Source organism: Ailuropoda melanoleuca, chromosome 7 (genome assembly GCF_002007445.2).
Source record: "Ailuropoda melanoleuca isolate Jingjing chromosome 7, ASM200744v2, whole genome shotgun sequence".
In the NCBI taxonomy this organism is placed as follows: domain Eukaryota; kingdom Metazoa; phylum Chordata; class Mammalia; order Carnivora; family Ursidae; genus Ailuropoda; species Ailuropoda melanoleuca.
Window position 1 is genome coordinate 114,214,539 of NC_048224.1, and position 21,183 is coordinate 114,235,721.

Below are 21,183 nucleotides of genomic sequence, written 5' to 3' on the forward strand. Positions count from 1 at the left end.
AGAAATATATTAAGTTATATTAAATCAAATATCACCATCAATGTTAGCTAATCTCCCACTTAAAAATGGCAAGAGCTAAATTATGTGATGGAAATGGTAAATCATTACTGTCCCTATCCTAATAATTTTATTAAAAACTATTTTTAATACCACTTACTTTGCACAGGTTTTATGCAGAACTAGAGTGTTTTGTCTGAAATTAGAGAAAAGCAACAGAAAAAATTTGGACTTGAGTTCCATATCTTTGAAATGGGAGCAATTTTTTTTGCGTGTGTAGTCACTATGGAATGCAAAGTGATTACGAACAAAGAGGGCCTGGGTCAAAACTTGCCATTTAGAAGCTGTGTGACGCAAGCAACTTTCTTAAACTATCTGTGCAGCACTTTGCTCATCTGTAAAATGGGGAGGATAGTAACACCTACCTGACAAAGATGTGAGATTAAATTATTTAATATGTCAAGTGCTAGCATATGCTAAGGGCTACTTATTAGTAATTATGATATTTGTTTTGTTTCATATTTCATGGGTTTCTGATGATTCAAGAGATAAAATATATAAAATCCCATTGTAATTTCCAAAGCATTTCCTTATCTAATTCTTGATATTATCAGATATTAAAAATGTTTTTATGATGACTATATGTTGGCTAACTGAACATAAAAAAATGTTTTCATGATTTTGAACTTGAATGAGCCTTTCGAAGATAAAGATCATTCAGAAACATAATGCTTAATGAATTATAGCAATTAATTTACTACAAATGAGATAGCAAAAAAATGTTTGTGTTTTAGAACATCTGAGAAGTGCAAGTGTATAAAACAGAAGGATGTTTACTCCTTCTATCTCTTATAGACCCTTTGTATGCTACTCAAAGTCTTTCCGTTATTGTCTTCTTCTTTAACTGGAGGACATATAGTGATATACTATAGATATTCCACAGAACTTTAATTAGGTATGTCTAAAATTACCCTTACAAACTTTCTTTGATGTCTATTTACTATGTTGTTTATAGTAGATTTAACTTTTTAAAATTATCTTCAACAATTACTATTGACTATGTTTCCTCTGCCAGGGTTTCAAGCTTCATATTTACTTCATCACATGTTCCTATGTGTTCTACCTTCAGAACAGCTCTTGGATACTTTTTATTTCCTTTCTGATGCCTTGGTTCAGGCCCCTATTGTCCTTTGAACTGAACTATTATGATAGTTTTCCACTTATTCTCTCAAACTTTGGTCTAGCTCTCTTAAGTCTGTCCTCCACACTGTCAGTATGACCTCTCTAACATGCAAACTTGCCATAAATCAGCATTTTATAAGGGGCTTTGTGAGACCTCATCTTGGCTTTACTTCCCTCCCCTCCTCTCTCCTTCCTTTCCCTTCCTCCACCCATATCAAAGTGTTAGCCATTCTTGGGACACGCCCATTTCAATCTGTGGCTTTATGCTTTTTGCATTGTCCCCTCTGCCTTGCATATTCTTCCTTTCATTAAATAATGGATTCTACTCATCTTTCATGAATCAGATTAGTGTCATCTCCTTTTCAGATTCTCCCTTGACACCCAGAAGAAACCATTCCTTTCTTCTCTGTCCCAACACAAGTGAGATATCCTCACTTCTAGGATTTATTTCACTGTATTGAAATTGTTTTTATTTTTTCACCATTAAACTAGAAGCTTCATTAATTTTGTCTGATTTTTAATATTTTTTCCTTTAAGGTTATCAAATTTTAATTTCTTCTGGAAGGAAATTTTTAAAACTTCTACCATTTATTATAGCCATTATGTTATAAAATGAAGACTGTTTTTACACTGAAAGTTGGAAGAACATACCCTTAGTAAAAATTCATATTATGTATAAAATAATATGTACATAGTATTATGTACATTCATAATATGTACAAAATTTTGATTAATGTTTGTTTGTAAGACCAAGTAAAACTGTTCTTGTTGACTAATATAGATTCAGGGATTTGTTATTGGGAATCACTGATTAGATACACTAGTTTTAACTCAGGTTCAAGAATAATTGAAAGGGAATCCAAGAACTTACTTGTGTGGTTTTTTGGGGGATTCTGTGCACTTAGCATGGGGCCAAGGGACTGAATACCCTTAATAAATATCCACTGAGTGAATGAACATGTTAATTCCTGTAATTTGTGGGAGGATGCATCTCTACATCAAGATCAAGTTACAGGTGATTATTTCCAATCCTATCTTTTGCTTCTTCTCTGTCTTCCCCTTTGTTTTCCTTATCCTACCTACTTCATGTTTCTCCTCCTTTCTCCCTTATATTTCATGAATTTTTATACTGAAAAAATATTTTTCTTTAAACTGAAAATATATACTTTCTAATATTGCAGAATTTTTGTCTTATGTTCATTTTATACCAAATAAGCAGAGGCATTATTTCATATCTGTTCATAAATGACATTATTATTTTTGTCTACTTTCATAAAAGTCAGATTTTTACTCTTGGGATACCTTTATATATGTGGCTACATCATATGTATTATTTAATGGTTCTAAGAAAAGAACAGGTAGCAATTTCTGACTTCCGAAGAGGAAGGGAAAAACACTTGAACCTTAGAGATCAGCTGTAATTCTTCTCCTGCTCAGAATGCCTAGATTCCGATCTGAGTTATAACAAAGAGTAAAGAGAGTTGTTTGATCTCTTCTTGTTCAAGTTTATTCATCCCTAAATAGGGAAAATAGAGCTCCTTTTAATCTTTCTCAAGGATAAGTTATTGAGCAAATGCATATTTTGGACTTCTCAGAAGAATGAATAAGAATGATAATCATACTAACAATAATAGTAGCATTTTCATAAAATATTGAGGTATTTCATCAAGATACTGTTTAACTAAAGCCCATGCATAGTTCAAAGAATCATTTTACACTGTTTTACTATTATCCGGTTATTATTAGTAGTGAATAGTTTCAAACAACAGCCTAACTGAATAAGGAATTTAATCTGGATCAGTTGTGATCAGGCAAAAAGGCCTTCTCAGTGAAAGAATATATTTTTTTTATGTTTAGTAGTGTTTTCTTTTGAGTGTTTTCTATCACAATTTTTTCTTGAATTATGATTTTAAGAGACTCAAAGTCTACCAAATCAAATTGAAATAAAAGTGGAGAAAGCAAGTTGTTATCCTGTTTCTCCTTTGGCTCTGAGAAAACGCAGAGGGATCAGGAGCAGCGGCAGAGACCACCAGCGAAGAACAGCTGTCTTGTGAAACAGCAGGAAGGAGCGCTCCAGGAAGGACAGGAGGGACCCCAAAGAGAGGTCTGTAACATGAAAGGGTGTGTGTCTGGAGGGCGAAAGGCAGGATGACTGTGAACTTCTGAAACTGGTAAGTAAGCTGGCACGGTGACATAAAATGAGAAAACACTCCAGATACAACATTAACCAAACACAGAAAAGTCCAAAGGAAATGCAACTCAAATTTAGAATATTCTTTAACTGCTCTTAACTGTTAAATATCTGTAAATTGTTTTTTAAGTGAATGTTAAAAGTCATCAGGCACCAATATTTCCTTTAGGTCCCGTTTTCATGAACATTCGTGGGTAGCAAAACAAAATACATGCATTTATTTCGTGTTCCCATTGATGATGACTGGTGGTTCCCATGCACCATCTATATCAGGTAAAATCTTTACCTCTTCCCAAAACACACTCACCACNCCCCCCCCTTAGCTTTTTTTTTTTTTTTTTTTTTTTAATTTTAAAAATCTCTTCTTAAAATGCTGGTCAAAAGCATCTCCGTTCTATTGCCTTCCACCATGACACTCATTCTCTGATGAGAATCCCCATCACTTATTTTATGCAGCTCTGTCCAGCTGCTTCTGGTTCTATTTATATACCAATATATTCCCATCCCACATATTTTCATGTGTGTTTGGGGCTTGCTTTATCATCGTCACTGAATTTCAATTTGTCATTAAATCAAGCAGTTTCATATGACCATTTTCCCTGAAGATATACTGCATCTTTTCCTTTGTTTAGTGAGTGGTCATTTAAGTGTTCCTGAGACTCCTGTGGGCTTTTTAAAATGCAGCCCCATACTCTGAGGAGCTTGTTTTCAGATGTTGTAGATACAACTCTTCTGTATGTAAGTGTTCCCATGCTTTGTCCTTAAAATATACTCATGAAATACACATGTATTTATATCCATGTTTCACTATTTTCTCATATATTTGATAGCAAACATTTATGAATTCTTTCAATAATAATCCACACCTTGTTTCTCCCATATAGCCTTCCTTGGCTGTTGCATCTAACACTGATATCTATCTCCCTTCACTGCACTATTCTGGGAAATGTCCTGTACTATTCAGTAATAAGATCCCTTAATTGTGTATAAAGGGAAAACCCTCAGCTCAGAGAGGCAAGTTTCTGGGCTTGGAGTCATTAAATGAGATGATGTGTACAAAGTTATTAGTGTAAAGTAAGTACTCTGAAAGTTAGGTATTATTATTGGTATGGTGGTAATTAGTTAATGGATCCATTTAAGATATTTTTATCTCCCTAATTAGACTCTATGTCCCTTTAAAGCACTTATTGAATTTTTACTGTCTTGTATAGCATTTGCAGCTCAGCAAAGTGGACAAAGTATTTGTTAGTTGTTTGATTAATGGCAGGAAGACAGAAGACAAGGAAAAGAATTAGAGGAACTACAAAGAATCAAACAAATTCTACCAAGGCATAAAGTCTTTAAGATTCAGATGATTACAAATTGGAACTGAGTGGGTGATGGAGGCTATTGGGAAAAGCTTCTGAGAGATAATATTTTAAAAGTTGAAAATTCTATTATTTTGAGAGCTTCTGGCCCAAATCACAATTTTGGGAGTATTTTGCAAAATCAAAAATGTGAACATTATTTAGTCCCAAGATTGTGAAGCTCTGATCTTTTATATCCTTTATATTCTTGTATTAATCTATTACATGTAAAAGGATGCACAATTATAATACAAAAGATTAAGTATAATTGTTTTTCTGAAAGGCACAGAATTCATTAAGAGAAAACAATATAAATGGAAACTGCAATGCACAGTTATAACCAAAAAAAAAAAAAGTCTACAAAATAGATTCCAGGAACATTACAATAAAATGTTAGACAAAGTGGGAACCAGGAAGGGAAATGAGTTTTAACAGAAAGAAAAGAAGTTTACAACCTCCTGTGGCTCAAGGGAGAAAAAGCTCACCCACATTGCTCCCTTTAAGAGTTTTTCCAGGTTTAACTAGCTGTGTGGAGGTTCCCATATGGCTGTTAAAGAATTATATTATCAAATAGAAAAATAATAAGTATATTAAAAACAGTATATAATCATGCTATTAGAAGGGAAGGGCCATGTCATGAGCGCATTATATTTAAGAGTTTAGAAGAGTAGGTACTCAATAAACGCTATTCTCAGCTAGGCTTTGAGAGCTTACTTTCTAAATCCAATATATAACTAAATAAATAATGCAGCCTTGATAACCCTCAAAATAGAAAGTAATGGTCCATTAAGAGAACACATTAAGAAGTCTTATTGACTCATGCATGGACCCTTCAAGAGCCTATTATTAGCCAAATGCTCCCATCAATTGTATTACCCACACAGAAAACAGTCTTCTTAAATACACCTTCAGGCCATAAATTCTCATTCTTAATCAGCTAGTGACCAATGTTTCTAATTTGAAATTTTATAATTTTATAAAAAAAGTTACAATTTTTGCTTTAAAGTTGCATTTTTAAGTAGTGTGGCTCATTTTTAGAAAGCAATAACTTCCTTTTTTTTTTAAGTAGACCATGTATCCAACAGAAAGGCTCTTGGTTGTGCCACTGCTCTCATTCACAAGTCACCACGAAAGGAAGAAAGCAGTGGGGTTCTTTTTCAATGACACTGTACTCATGTATGAATCAGCATGCTAACATAAATCATTCAAGTCATTTTCTATCAAATGCCAAGGGTACAGAATAGACATGATGGTTCATTTGTACATTATATGAGGATGTTATCTCTGCTTTTTGAATGAATGGAGGATTCATTTAGTACAGACCTGAAAGACACGCTAATGAATCCAAATGCACGGGTCTTCAATTGGATTGATACCCAGGCTGCCTACATTACATTGAATTTAACTTCTGGCCATTTAATCTGGGAAGGTTCTTCTGTCTGGGTTTCAGGCACACACACCTCCAAAGTTAGTTAAAACTTCTCACTTAGTTGTCACCCTACCTTGACACTCGAAACTTCTCTTACTACACTGGGTCATGTTTGAAAGTTTCCTCAACTTCCAGCCTGGAACCCTTTGCAAAATTATTCTTCTTCAGCTCTTCCTGATGACATTTTAGCTCTACCTTTTTGATCTGTATTTCCCCGAGTTGACTGCAAGCCAGATACTTTTTTTCACTTTTCCTTTTGGTATCACTTTCTGCCTACTCCTCTCAAGCTAGCTTATCAGTCATCTGGATTCTTTCTCTTAGTCATAGATTCTCTTTATTCCCACCCACCACCACTTCTGGGGCCTTCCCTGGTGTGGATTCACGGTTACTATTCTTACAGCTCTAGTCAGACAACTTCTGGCATCCTTCTACATTAGCATTCCCCAACCTCTTTTTCTATCAGTAGATAAATGATGGCTTTTTTGTCTGTGGAAAGGAGGTAAATGTAATACACATTTAATTTGAGAAGGGGTTAGTCATCACATAAGTCATTATTCAGATATAGCTGCTCAGCAATTTATACATCTGGGAATGAATTAAGTATGTGTCATGTGGAATCTATTTGACACAAATTTTAATCTCTAAAACATTTGTGAGGAGGAAGTTGATGATATCCTTTCTTTTAGCAGAAAGGGCAAGGCTAAATGGAGGTTGTATGAAAAGGGATGGAGAAAAGTATCTGAAAGAATTATCTAGGGAAAGAGGAAAAGAAGGAAACATGAAAAAGGAGAAAGTAAAGCAGGCTGGAAGGAAATAACAGAGAGGAGAGGACAGGTGAGAAGGCGGGAGGGGAAGGAAAATGGAAAGAACATTAGTTTCACTGGGAGCATTGTCACAATAAAATATTTGTGGTATAGTTTACAGGCCAGATGAACTGAAATCCTCATTCTACAGCTGCAGAACTAGAGCAGAGGTTGGACGGAAGGCGCAGAAGATGCATCTTGCCTCTCCCTCCTTTTTGCAATGCACTTTTTGACAGTGGATTCCCAGTGACACCTTTCCTGCTTTTATGTTCCTCAGGACTATTGCCAATGTTACCTCATTCTCTTAACTCAGAATTCTGTCTTTCTTTTCAAACAAAGAAGAGGAGAGCATATCAACATTTATACTAAAAAAAAGAGAGAGAAAAGAATTTAGGCAATGATATATAATAAAAAGATGGTATTTATGATTATCATTGAACTAAATATTTAATTTAACTAGTTTAAGATAGTTTATTAATTAAATTACTAGTAAAAGTTTATGGCTTTATTTCAGTCTGGTTCTTAGAAAGTAAACAGTACAATATGACTCTCAGTAGGAAAATGGTTATGTAAAAATAGTCCACTTGCATTGTAAACTATTACGCAGGCACTGAAAGAATAATTTAACCAACTTAAGGCTATCTCCATGATTTAATAATAAGCGAGGGAAGAAAAGAAAGAAAAGCATGTACAGTTAGTATCATTTTTATAAATCAATGACGAAACTTCCCTCACATGTGTGTATATACACATAAGGATATGTATATTGCCTTATATATTCTTGTATAATGTTGCATAGGTATAGGTGAAAATAGAGAATAATATCTACTAAGTTGTTAATACAGATTTCATGGATGGGGGTGTGTGAGGATGTCAGTGGAAAAGAATAGGAGACAAAGAACAAGAATCAAGTTGACAAAAGAAGGGGGTGGTCATTGGACAAAATATATATATATATATATTAGTATAATTAAGCATTTATTATGTATACAATTTATTATTTATACACAATTATATCTATATGTAAGTGTAGATAAATGAATTCATGCATGTCTAGGCACATGTTTTGCAAAAAAAAACTGGAAAGAAGAGGACTTAGCTCTTTCTCCTTCCCATCCAACATCTGCTAAAAACCACAGTTACACATTTAGAGTTGTACAAACAGATGTGCAGATAAGCCTTTATATAATTCATCTCGTCTCCTCTCTCTACAACTTAAACAGTAGGATGTAAACTTACATTTTGGGTTGCAAACCTCCAACGGCATGAGTAAACCTGAAATGTCAGAAGTCTACAATGGCAATTCAAACTTGTGAGAAATGCCAAGGTAATCACCCTATATACGCTTGGTGAAAATAGTAACTCCTGAATGCAAAAATTAGATTAGCATCAGAAAAAAAGAAACCAAAGGAAGAAATGTATACTGGTTAATAGTCAAAACTATTTTTGTTGTTTTCAAAAGCATATGATAATCATTAACAGAGCTGATAATTTTTTGTTTGTTTGTTTGAGAGAGAGAATGCACAAAAGCGAGTGGAAATCTGGGAGGGACAGAGGGAAAGAGAGAACCTTAGGCAGTCTCCACCCACATCCAGGGCAAAGCCTGATGTGGGGCTCCATCTCATAATCCTGAGATCATGATCTGAGCTGAAATCAAGAGTTGAACGCTTAACCGACTGAGCCACCCAGGCACCCCCAGAGCTGACAATTTTGTAATTGCAGATTTGTTATTTACTTTCAGCTTTTAATTTTCTTTATGTTCTCTTCTCTTGTTTTTTATTAAAACATTTTTCTCTTATAAATTATTTTGAAATTGAAATTTTATTTTATCTGATTAATATGTGCCTAGTTCTAATATTAAAATAATTCAGTAAATCTTAGAATGAACAATAGCAGCGGCTTACCTTCCCCCTGAATTTCCTGAATCCAGCCACTCCAAAGTCCATTACGTTATTTTAGCTATTTCTTTCAGGGTCTACCTCTATGCATCTAAATGATATATTAAAATCTCTACATTCTGGGTGCTTGCTTTACACATTATCTACTGAATTCCTACTATGGAAGTTGTATATTTAGCTTACTTTTACCTTACATTTCCCCCGACATATAACCCAATATCAATTCTTTCAATATTGTCATGTAATAATTTCAGTTTAATCAATACTTATTCACACCAGTACAACTAAGTTCTACAACCGGCAATTATTTAGTTCATATTTCTTAAGAGAACTTTGTTGAGTTCTCCTGCTATTCTGATCTACACTGGTCTCTCTAAGCATGTCTGCACCACTCTCAACTTGAAGCTTTCTTTACTATAAATCACTATCCCCTTCTTTGATTGGATCTATTTCCTAAAAGCCATGACTGCTTTTGTGGTACACTTCTCTTGGAAGCATATCTTCTATTAGCTTTCTTTAAAAGAGTGCAAGGGAGATGATTTTTGTTAAGGTGACATGTATTAACTTGATCTATACTTGTAACTGATTGTGTGAGGGAGTACTGAAGCTGAGCTTAGAGACTGTTTTTCCTCAGAATGTTGAGGATGTTGCTTTGTTTTCACTTGCCATCTAATTGTTACTGAGAAATCTAACATCATGTTCAATCTAGTCTTTCCTATATAAACCGTTCTTTCCTTTTTGTCAAAGATTTTACTCATTTATTTTAGAGAGAGAGGGAGAGAGCATGTGAGTGTGAGCAGGGTACAGGCAGAGGGAGAATCTGAAACAGACTCCATGCTAAGTGCAGAGCCTCACAAGCAGCTCAATTTCACCACTGTGAGATCATGACCTGAGCCAAAACCAGGAGTCGGACACTCAACTGACTGAGCCACCCAAGCACCCCTGTGTTTTCCTTTTGGGGAGCCTTTGGGATGTGTTCTTTTGCCTTGAGGTTCTATAATTTCATGATCATTTGTCTTTATGTAGCTATTCTCAGCATTTAGTGGGCCCTTTAAATCTGAAAATGATGCTCTAAGTTTTGGAAACTTCCCTTCATAAGTTTTTTGACAATTTCCCATTTTTGTTTACTTTTTTTCTGTCTCTTATGTCTGAATTTCCTAGTAGTTCAGTTTTGGATGTCCTGTGTGGAGTCTCTAATTTTCTTATATTTTCTCTCCTATTTTACATTTTTTATCATATTACCTAGTTTCTGATATAATTCTTTGACAATCTTTTAGCTATTCTAGTTTTTTTAAAATTTATTTTTCCTTGTTCTTTGATTTTCTATTGTATATTTTTTTCATGCAACTCAAAATTTTCAGTTTCCTAAGAATTTTTTTTAAAGATTTTATGTATTTATTTGACAGAGAGAGAGAGAGAAAGGGAGCAAGCACTAGTAGGCAGAGCTGTAGGGAGAGGGGGAGGGAGAAGCAGGCTTCCTGCTGAGCAAGGAGCTAGATGCTGGACTCCATCCCAGGATTCTGAGATCATGACCTGAGCTGAAGGCAGACATCCAACCAGCTGACCCACCCAGGTGCCCCAAGAATTTTTTTTTAACATTTTACTTATTAATTTGAGAGTAAGAGAGACAGAGATTGCAACAGAGAGCACACCTGAGCAGGGAGGAGAGGGAGAAGCAGGATTCTGGGATCATGACCTGAGCCAAAGGCCAATGCTTAACTGACTAAGCCACCCAGGCACCCCTTTCCTAAGAATATTAATAACAGTTTTTGTTTGCTTGTTTGCAATTATCTTTTGCTCCCAGAATTGCTTCTATTTCCTCTAATTCCCACTTCCCGCCCTTGTTTATTAGCATTGGTATCTGTCTTTCTTGTACTTGCAGGTCCATTAATTCCTGTGCATCCATTCACTTTTAAGAATGAGATGCTAAAATGTTAACTGGAGATTTGTTTGGACTGGAACAAAGCATTTCAACAGAGAGTCTACATGTTTACAGAGTAGAATGAGCAAATGGGGATGTGGCTTTTTTATTATAAAATCCACACATATTGGTATCTGTGTCAATTTTCTGGGGCCAGATTCCTCCAAAGAACTCCCTCTAATTTCCTACTTGAGGCTTAGTCAAGGGAAGATAAAAGCTTGACTTATAAGCACTCAGAGATACCAAAGGGGAAGGGGGCTGGAGACTATATATTCATATAGAGATTTTCCATTTTTAATCACTACCCCTGTCCCCACCTACTGCTATAAATGGTGACCGACTCCATATTCCCTCTCTTTTGATCTTCTTATGAAGTAAATGCCTTCTCTTCTGACGGAAATGAAAGGAGACAAGTATTTGTACCTAACCTAAGAGGGAGTCTTGGGTCATAACTTCTTTATGTAGTCTTCCAAAATTTTAAATTAATTTATACCAATGTTTCATATAATAAACATATTAAATATTTTTGAATTATATTACAGATATTCTTTTCACATTATTTGACTTTTAATTATTTTTGGTTCAAGCAGAACCTCTAACACTAAAGGAGAATCTACTACAACATAGTGAGGGGCGCCTGGGTGGCACAGCAGTTAAGTGTCTGCCTTCAGCTCAGGGCGTGATCCCAGCATGNGGAGAATCTACTACAACATAGTGAGGGGCGCCTGGGTGGCACAGCAGTTAAGTGTCTGCCTTCAGCTCAGGGTGTGATCCCAGCATGATGCGTTCGAGCCCCACATCAGGCTCTTCCACTATGAGCCTGCTTCTTCCTCTCCCACTCCCCCTGCTTGTGTTCCCTCTCTCACTGGCAGTCTCTATCTCTGTAGAATAAATAAATAAAATCTTTAAAAAAAAAAAAAACATAGTGAACACATGCTCTCAGCTAAGTATTAACTACTTTAACCCAAATTATCTCATATATCATATTTAAAATAGGTTGTTAGTTTTCCCAGTTTATGCATGATGAAACCAATGTTCTGGGAAGTTAGTAAACCCCACTGTCAGTGTGCTAGATATGATCCATGAAGTCACCAGGCATTTGAGAATGAGGGCTTATTTGGTTATTATCTTTGTTTTGTATCTTTGGAATTATGTCCAATAATTCTAAATGAATACAGGAACAGAGTTCCTGTTGTTACCCATAATATGTACAGAGGATGTGGCCTTAACTTTGTATAAACCAGAAAAGAAGCAGCTGTTTTTTTACTTTTTTCAGAGTCTTATCTAATCAGATTGTGTTCTTTAATGCAAATTGCTTGGTATAAATGTACAGTAATCCAAGAAGATATAAACTGCCATGTTATTGTGAATCTGCATCATTCAGAGGCCTTAGTTCAAACAAGTGCTCGTATAGTGTCTTCCTCAGTGTTTCAGTCAGATAAGCTTGAAATTTCTCTCTTCCTGGAAAACCGTTAATTCTGGTTTGTCAGGATTCTATAAGATTCTACTGGTCCCAGTTTCTCTGCTGGGATTTACATCAACCTGATTATTTTTACATCAATGACTCGAGGCTATTTGACCCTGAAATCTGGCTAGCTGAATGCTCTATAAACTGTTCTAGACATATGAGAATGAGTGAACACTTTCTAATAATTTTTATAAAGTAAATATAATATTGATAACTAAACCTGACAAAGATATTGCAAGGAATGCTGCAGACCAATATTACTAACATTGATGCAAAATACAAAATGCAATATTAGCAAACAGAATTCAAAGTCACATCAAGAAAATATACACTATGACAAGGTTGAATATGTTGCAGAAATTTCCAGAAATTCAAGATTTGTTCAAAATTAGTATTTCCATTAATATCTCACATAATAATAAAGTATATAAAAATTCTAAGACGCTAAAAGTCTTCAAGAAATTCAACATTTATTCCTGATTTACAAAAAAGATTCAAGAAAATAGGTGTTTCCAGAGACTTTCTTAACATGATAGAATACATATGCTTTAGTTCTAAAGTCACTTTCTTACTTAATGGGTAATCCATACAGACATTTCCCCTAAATAAAAAACAGGGGAAGAATGCCCACAGTTCTCAATAAGGTAGCAGGATAGAAAATTAATATATACAAATCAATGGCCTCCATACATACAAAATGTAACCAGTTCGATGACACAATGGTAAGGAAAACTCCATTTATATTAACAAGAAATAAGAATAGGATTTTAGGACAAACAAAATAAGAAACGTACAGATTTACATAAGATAAACTCTAAAATACTCCTGAAAGGGTGAACTTCTGCTTCTATCTGGGAGTAACAAAGCACCCTTCCCTGTACCTGCTCAGGTGTTGTCAGAGGAGGCCTAGCAGTGAGTCAGGACTTTTACCACCACAGAAATGAAGAAGCCACACCCTCTGTGGTATCACTGGAAGCCATGGTGAAAGCAGTAATGAGGAGCTTCTCCACGAAGTATCAGTGGAGACCTATTGGGAACTAGAATTGTCACTTATACCCCATGTAACGAGGGGTCCCTCATCAGCTCAGGTGTCAATGAAGACCTATTGAGGAACTAGACTTCTAACCCAGTAAGAAGGCTTCCTCCCTCCTTTCCCTGATGGAGCGGTGTCAAAAGAAAAAATCTAAAATAGAAGGCTAGATAATATCCAGAAACTTATAAAATAATACTCCAAATGTCTGATTTAATTGAAAATCACCCATCGTATTAAGAATCAGGAAGATCTCAAACAGAATGATAAAAGACACTCATTGGATGGCAAATAATTCTTCTAAAATGCTTCAATATGCAATAACAAACACATGAAATAGTTGAAATGATTGAAAGTCTAAGCAAAAACAATGGCTGACATAAAGAAGTGTAAAACAAAAATTTTAGAAATAAAAATACAATAATCGAAATACTACTACTAAAAAAAATCATAAAAGGAATCAATAGTAGAATGGAGGAGACAAAGTTAAGAACCAGTGAACTTGAAGACAGAATAATAGAAATGACCCAATCTGTACAACAGAGAAGCAGACTGAGAAAAGAAGTTGAACAGAGCCTCACTGAGCTGTGAGACTATAACAAAAGATCTAACATTTATGTCATTGGATTCCCAGAAGAGGAGAAAGAGAAAGCAGCAGAAATAGTCCTCTAAATAAAATGGTAGAAAACTTTCCAAATTTGTCAAAAGACATAAATGTACATACTCAAAAAGTTGAGTGATTCCAAACAGGATTAAACCCAAACAAACCCACACCAGAAACATAATAGTCAAATTTCTGAGAGCCAAAGAGAAAGGGAAAACAACAACAACAGCAACAACAACAAAAACCCATTGAAAGCAGTGAGATTGAAAAGTCACCTTACCTATAAAGAAAAAACAATTTGAATGACAGTGGTCTTCTCATCAGCAACCAAGAAGGCCAAAAAGAAGTGATTCAACAGTTTTTAAGTGTTGAAAGAAAAGAATGCTTAAGGACAAATCTTCAGAAAATCTTCAGAAACTAAGAAAAAACCAAGGCATTCTTCAGAGGCAAAGAAAATTTGTTATCAGCAGATGTAAAAGAATGAGTAAAGCAAGTTACACGTAAACAGGAAATGACAAAAGATGGAATCTTGGAACATTGAGAGGGAAGTAAGAATAATGCAAAAAGCAAAAATTTGCATAAATACATTTGCCTTCTCTTGAGTTTCCTAAATTATATTTCGTTGTTGAAGCAAAAATTATGACACTATTTGATATGGCTCTAAATGAATATAGGGGAACTATTAAGACAATTATAAATGGGGAGGATAAAGGGACGTTAAACAAGGTCAGGTTTCTCCACTTCACTTACACTGGCAAATACATGGTATCAATGATGAGGGTGAGGTTTCTAACTGTCTGGGTCAGGCAATGCAAATAAGGAAAAGGATAAGGCCAGGATGAATCTTGTGTTCTATTGGAATAAAAAATATTAATATGAAATCATGTTTAAAAAAAAATTTAAAGGGGTGCCTGTGATGAGGGAATAGAAGGCAAGCTGAGGACAAAGCAGAAGCTGACACCCTTCCCCTCCCCCCATGGGATATATGTGACATTCCTCAGGCATTGCTGGCTGCCCTAAAGGAAAAACAAATAGTTAATTTACAGAGATCACAATCCTGCAAGACCTGAGTCTCCCTCAGTTTACAAATGTCTTAACAATTTTAGCAATCTACAAGAACAAAGCATTTCTATCAATAACCTAGCTTCCAGAAGGCAATGTAGATACATTTAAATGCCCTTGTAACCTGCAGCCCATTGACAGATAATTGAACCAGCAGAGTGTAATGTTCCTCCAGAAAGTTCCCAACTATCTTATAATGTTAATGACTTATTAAAGCAGTAAGCAACCTTATCTTGACAATGGCAAGGCCTCTGGTATCTTTGTAGGTCCTCTTTAGCATATGAAAGTCCTTTGGAAACCTCCCTTTTTCCTTACTTCCACTAACCCCATAGTATATAATAATCAGCCACCCTTCACAACCCAGGGCAGCAGCTCCTTCTGCCCAGGGGCCCTGTCCCCATGCTTTAATAAACAACCATCTTGCACCAAAGACATCTCAAGAATTCTTTCTTGATTGTCAGTTCTGGACTCCACCCCACTAAACCTTACCAATGTTCCAAAACTACATCACCTGGGTGGCTTAGCTGGTTAAGTGTCTACCTTCTGCTCAGGTCATGATCTCAGGGTCCTGGGATCTAGCCCAACAGTGGCCTCCCTGCTCAGCGGGAAGTCTGCTTCTCCCTCTGCCTCTCTCTCTCCCACTCTCACTCTCTCTCAAACAAATAAATAAAAAAATCTTTAAAAATTTTAAATATGCACAGATAGTTAGATATAAATATAGATGTATGTGAATATGTGTGCATACATATGTTTCTTTCCTAGTGCAGCATATTCTAAAAGGAATCACATCCAAATAGCAATGAGCAAATCTAGTGCTCAGGAATTCGTTTATAAATACCATTTTCCAACAAAGGAAATTGATGCCCTCAGGTCTGAGTCAGGGAAAATGTAAGAGGAACTTGGAACATCAATCATATGATTGCAGAAAGTAAAAAGCTGTTAAAAAAAAAAAAAGCCATGTCAAAAGAACTCAGAAGCCAACTCCAAAAAGCTACCAGTGCCCACATCTGGGACATTTTTAGCCACAAATTAATAATAATAGTACTGTTTTACAGTAAGTATCCATGAGTTTGCACTAACATAATAAACAAACAATAAATAAGGTAGGTGGGTAGATAGATGATAGATAGATAGATAGATGAATAGCTATATTTTAAGATAAAAGGGACGACTTTTCCTTATACTACAATTTGAATATACAGAGAAAGAATCATAGGAATAGAAAATCATCATTTTGCAGACACACTGTAGTAACTGCTCTAGTCAAGTATCCTCATTGTATGCTAAAATTAGTTGGGAAAGTATTATGAGAAATGGGATATTTGCAAAATTTAAAACTATCTCCCCATAAGATGCTTATTAAAAGTGGAAAATAATAATTTTATGGGGCAAAAACTTGGCACACACCACCTTAACAAAGTTATCAAAGTTAGTATCACTAATATGAGATGTAGTCATCATGTACTTGATATGATGCACTGAGAAGGGTGCAACAGATTTGTGTTACTCTTGCCAAAAAATGTATGACTCAGACTCAAGGAGAAATGTAAATTAAATGCAACCACAGTTCCTGGATTGGAATCAGAACAAAAAAAAATATATAGTGGGACAATTGGTAAGTTTGAGTAAGGTGTCTAGATTAGTTAATAGTATTATATCAACATTAATTCCTTAATCTTTATAATTGTACTATGGTTATGTAATTTGTTAACATTTGGAAAAGCTGGTAAAGGATTTTCGGGAACTCTTTGGTACTCTTTGCAACTTTGTGTAGTCTACAATTATTTCAAAAAAAAGTTTAAAAAAACAAAAGCAAATAAAATCATTAGTTTAACTTCTGATTCCTCATTGCAACCTGATTGGTCATCACCTATGGTTTCAAATTCGTTTGTATAAATATCCTAAAATATTTGGAAATTTATATAAAGAAAATGGGAGTTACACTGTTTAAATAAATTCAATATCCTATGCTTGTATTTGGTCTTAAAAGATTTTAAGTTAAGATGGCTGAATTCATGATCATAGTTATATTATTAATCTTTAAATTTAGACTTAGATTACTCTGTAGCTTATAATTTTAAAGCTTCGTTGCTTATTCCTGTCTCTTATGTTAACTTCTCATGGCTGAATAAAAATCAAGGATAGATTAGGAAGTACTAAAATAGAACAGGCCCTTATCATATTTTCTCCAAATAAAGTTATCCCAGTATATAATCTTAATAGGCAAGCCCTATTTGGTAAAGAAACTATATATAAATGTTTGTGTTTCAGACATAGAATAAATTATAAACAGTGTAGCAATTTCTTATGATTGGCAAAGAACAGAGCATACTGAGGTTTTAAACATTCCACACAATTTTGTTAATATTTATTCTGATTTAGACATTTGGTACACGTGCAGGCAATACTGGAATTGAGATAAAATATTTATACTTAATGTTTTGTGTAAGGCTAAAAAGAAGATAATATCTTATTTGATAGCTGGAGCTAGTTGGAATTTGACCAGTTAATATGAATAACTTTGCTTGAAAATCTTTATCTAGATGGTCAGAACTTAGATGGGTAAGCTGGCTGATTAATTCCAGATTTCAAATATTTTCATTCCAAATTCTCTTCCTGCCAAGATAATTATCGGGAACAATATAGATGAGCACAAATGGTTTTGGGAATTTTATGCTGTTTAGGGTTAAAAATTAGTTCATGATTTTTTAACTTCAGTTGTACTTGGTAAATATATCCTTTGTCGTATTCTAATTTTTAAACATTTTGGAAGTAATTCTTGAAAGCTTTTGTCACACTCAGTGTCATTTGGAAGATGAATCCCACTTGGCTGCATTTCATAGCACCTGCAACTTTCGGAAATAACTAAGATTTTTAGTTGACATGTCCCAGATATCAATTTCTGTTACAAGTTAAATGATTGTATCTGTATGCTTGTGAGGCAAGGTGCCTTTGCTAAGGACAATATCTAATGATGAAGAGCAAATAAAGGCAAGCAGTGATTTAAATCTCTACTCAAGAGGGAAAAATATACAAAAGTAATGCTTGGAATTTGACCTCAGCTGTTAAAAGGAAAATTAATTACAAGGATATGTAGAAGCATGTATCTTAGCTTTTTTCAATGTTGTTGATGCTTCATAAGCTACATAAAAAAAAAAAAAAAACTTTGGTACTATTGCATGATAAATGTAAACAAGCAGTATTTTACTAAATTAATATTCTATAAGTAAAGTTTATAATATATAATAATGCCTCATCATTTTATGAGTTGACATTCTGAGATTTAAAATAAACAATGAAAGACTAAAAAGGGATGCAGATTGCCTGCAATTCGGGCACAAACCTCAAACTTTAAGTGGGAGGAAGTTCTCTTGAGATTGGATACAGAAACTGTACTGATTTAATTTGTTTAGAGCCCCTGGAACAAAAGTGGTCCAGGAATGAGCAGGATAACAATTATATAAAAGATAACAATTAATAAAAGATTCAATAATAGAATCACAAACCAATTGGAAAATTTTGTATACAACCATATACCCGGGTCACTCTTAAATTTAGTTATTATTTGGAAACTTGAGGATGTGGGGGGGTCTTGGAAATTTTTTATGTATGTTTAGCACTGGGGGGTTAGGAATGGATATTAGGATATTAAATAAGACTATTTGAAGAGGTATCAGGGATTTTGTCATCGTGAGTTTACCTGACTTTAAAATACTTTTAGGAGATAACAACTGACCCTCTATAGTTGGATTTTGAGGGAAAATTTTTCTAAAGATACAGACATCTTTGACCCTAGATCTTCCTTGGAAGAGAGCAAAGGAAAAAAAAAATAGAACAAAGGACAGCTAACAGGGCAATTACAGGTGACAAATTCTGGGCTTTACAGACTTGTTTCTCTAATACAAACCTAGAAAGACAGGAATAAAGTTTGTTGCTGGGTTGAAGAGATGGGTAGAAGCACACAGATGCCATTGAAGGGCCTGTGCGCCCCTGCAGAAAGGAGCTCGTTTTGGTGTCTGGAATGCTTCAGTGACAAGGCAGATTTTGAGAAACACTGAGAAATACTTGAGAAGAGCTGATAGAAGTATGTCCTTCCAGGGAGGCTTGGCTGTATCTACCTTGCTCATCATTATGTTTCCAGGCCATAAGGGAGTATTTGCCCATTAGATAGCACTTAGCAAAAGTTTGTTTATGAGACAAAAAATTAGTCACTCCTTCTTTCCTTCCTTTACATTTTGGAACTTCAGCTACAGTATTGATTACAGGATGCTGAGTTATTATATAGCATGCTGAATGTTGAGAGAGAACTGAATTTCAAGCAGGATAGAAATGGCTTTCAATCAAATTCTATTCACTACCAGTTTGAGAAATTAGAAAAGTTCCTTACCTCCATTGATTTTCAGTTTCCTCATCTGTGATTAATAAAACCAAAATTATATATAAGAAGTGTAGCACAATGCCTAACGTAATGCAGAGTGAGTAGATTGAATAACATAGATGATAAATTCAGATTAGAGAATATAGAATAGAATAATTGTACATTTGGGGTAATACATCTGCTGAAAAACTGGCCTAAATGAAGAGGCTGCCTTAGGAATGTAGCAAATGGCAGATCACTCGTGATTTAGGCAACAGTACTAGTTACGAGAAGCGCAAGCTGTTATATCCCCTAATAGTGGTGAATATTTAGGAGTTATTTGGGCCATGCTCTAGCCCAAAGGCAACGAAGATCATTTCTATCATTGGTTGGTGCTTAGTACTCCATTTCTAGAGCAATGCTAGTGTTAGGTTATATAGGGACCTAAGCTGAATCTCCAGCCTACTGCTTCTCCAGTGAAAGTAGGAAGAGAACAACCAGTAGAAGTACCTTTAGAATCCAGTACATCCCTGCAAGTGAACTGAATCTGAAGACTCATGGGCAGAGGGAGACATAACAGAGCAGTGTGAGAATCTAGCAGTCATTCTGAAGACAACAAATAGAAGCTAGGGCAAGGCTTTAAATTTCTACATTTTCTTTAGTTCCCAACCAAATGGTAGCTGTTTGCCTTCTTTTTCGTCAGCTTGTCCAACAAGTTGCTGTGGTAAGGTATTTTGGGTGCTCTTGATGAAAGAGTTACTACCTAAAGTCAAAAAGCTCTTAAGTATAAGAACTAAGATAGGAATCCAGGTCTCCTGACTCCAGTTTTATGGCCAAAATATACACTAAAGGGCTTAAATAACTAATCCTTTGTGAGAGAGTTAAGTAAATTTGGGTTTTATTTAATAATCAAGAAAGCACCTGAGTGTGGTTCCATTAGAGAAAGAGTACTCCTTTTGACGTCAGTGGAAACAGGACTTTATATTGAATTCAGGGTAGGGCTCTAAATGGACATTCCTGTTGCTTGATCATATTTCTTAGTAATCTCTTAATATTTATAGATAGAATGCCAAAAAAAGTTAAGTGTGTGTTAATCAGTTCCTAAAAGGATTAGACCTTAACTTTAAGTATTAAACCTTTGCTTATCTTGTCAAAAGCTTCAGTTTTGTTGGAATCCTAATTACTAACCTATTCCCCTGTGCAGATGGTTATGGGGAGGAAGTTCCTTCTCCCTTGACCAAAGTAATTTATTAGTTTGTTGACAGATTACACAAGGCTGAGCTCTCTGCTTATCACAGTTAATGTCTCAAATATGCCTGAGGAGTGTGTATTTTGTACTTGTAAGGTCATCGTGTTACCACAAGCTCTAGCCTGTTTGTTTGAACAAGGGCAAGAACATATACATAGATCATTCAGTAAACTTATTAGTTAGAGGTATGGTGGTTAACAAAGATAAACACTCTATCTACACAGTACCTGAAGAAAAGCTCTCAAAATTCCTAGCTTGTCTTCACATTCTAACACCAACACAAATTTTATATAATCTTATTTATCTGTTCTTCATTTTATATACATGCAAATAGTTTATATGCATGCAAATGTACTTATCATGTATCTGTATCACAATAGATTTAATATATGCAGAATTATTTGTTAGAATTAAGAAGTAAAAAGATATCTGGTACCATAACATCATCACATCTACTACTCAGGAAATGTCTCTAAATTTTTCTTAATATGTATAATATTTTACTGCAAAATAGGGATTGATGAAAGGAAAGATAATTTGTACTGAGGTAACATCTCAAGATGAAAAGTATTAATTCCCTTATTTCCTTAATTTTTTCCCCAAATGCAAAAATTACAATTCACTGATAGCTAGGGTTCATTGAAGA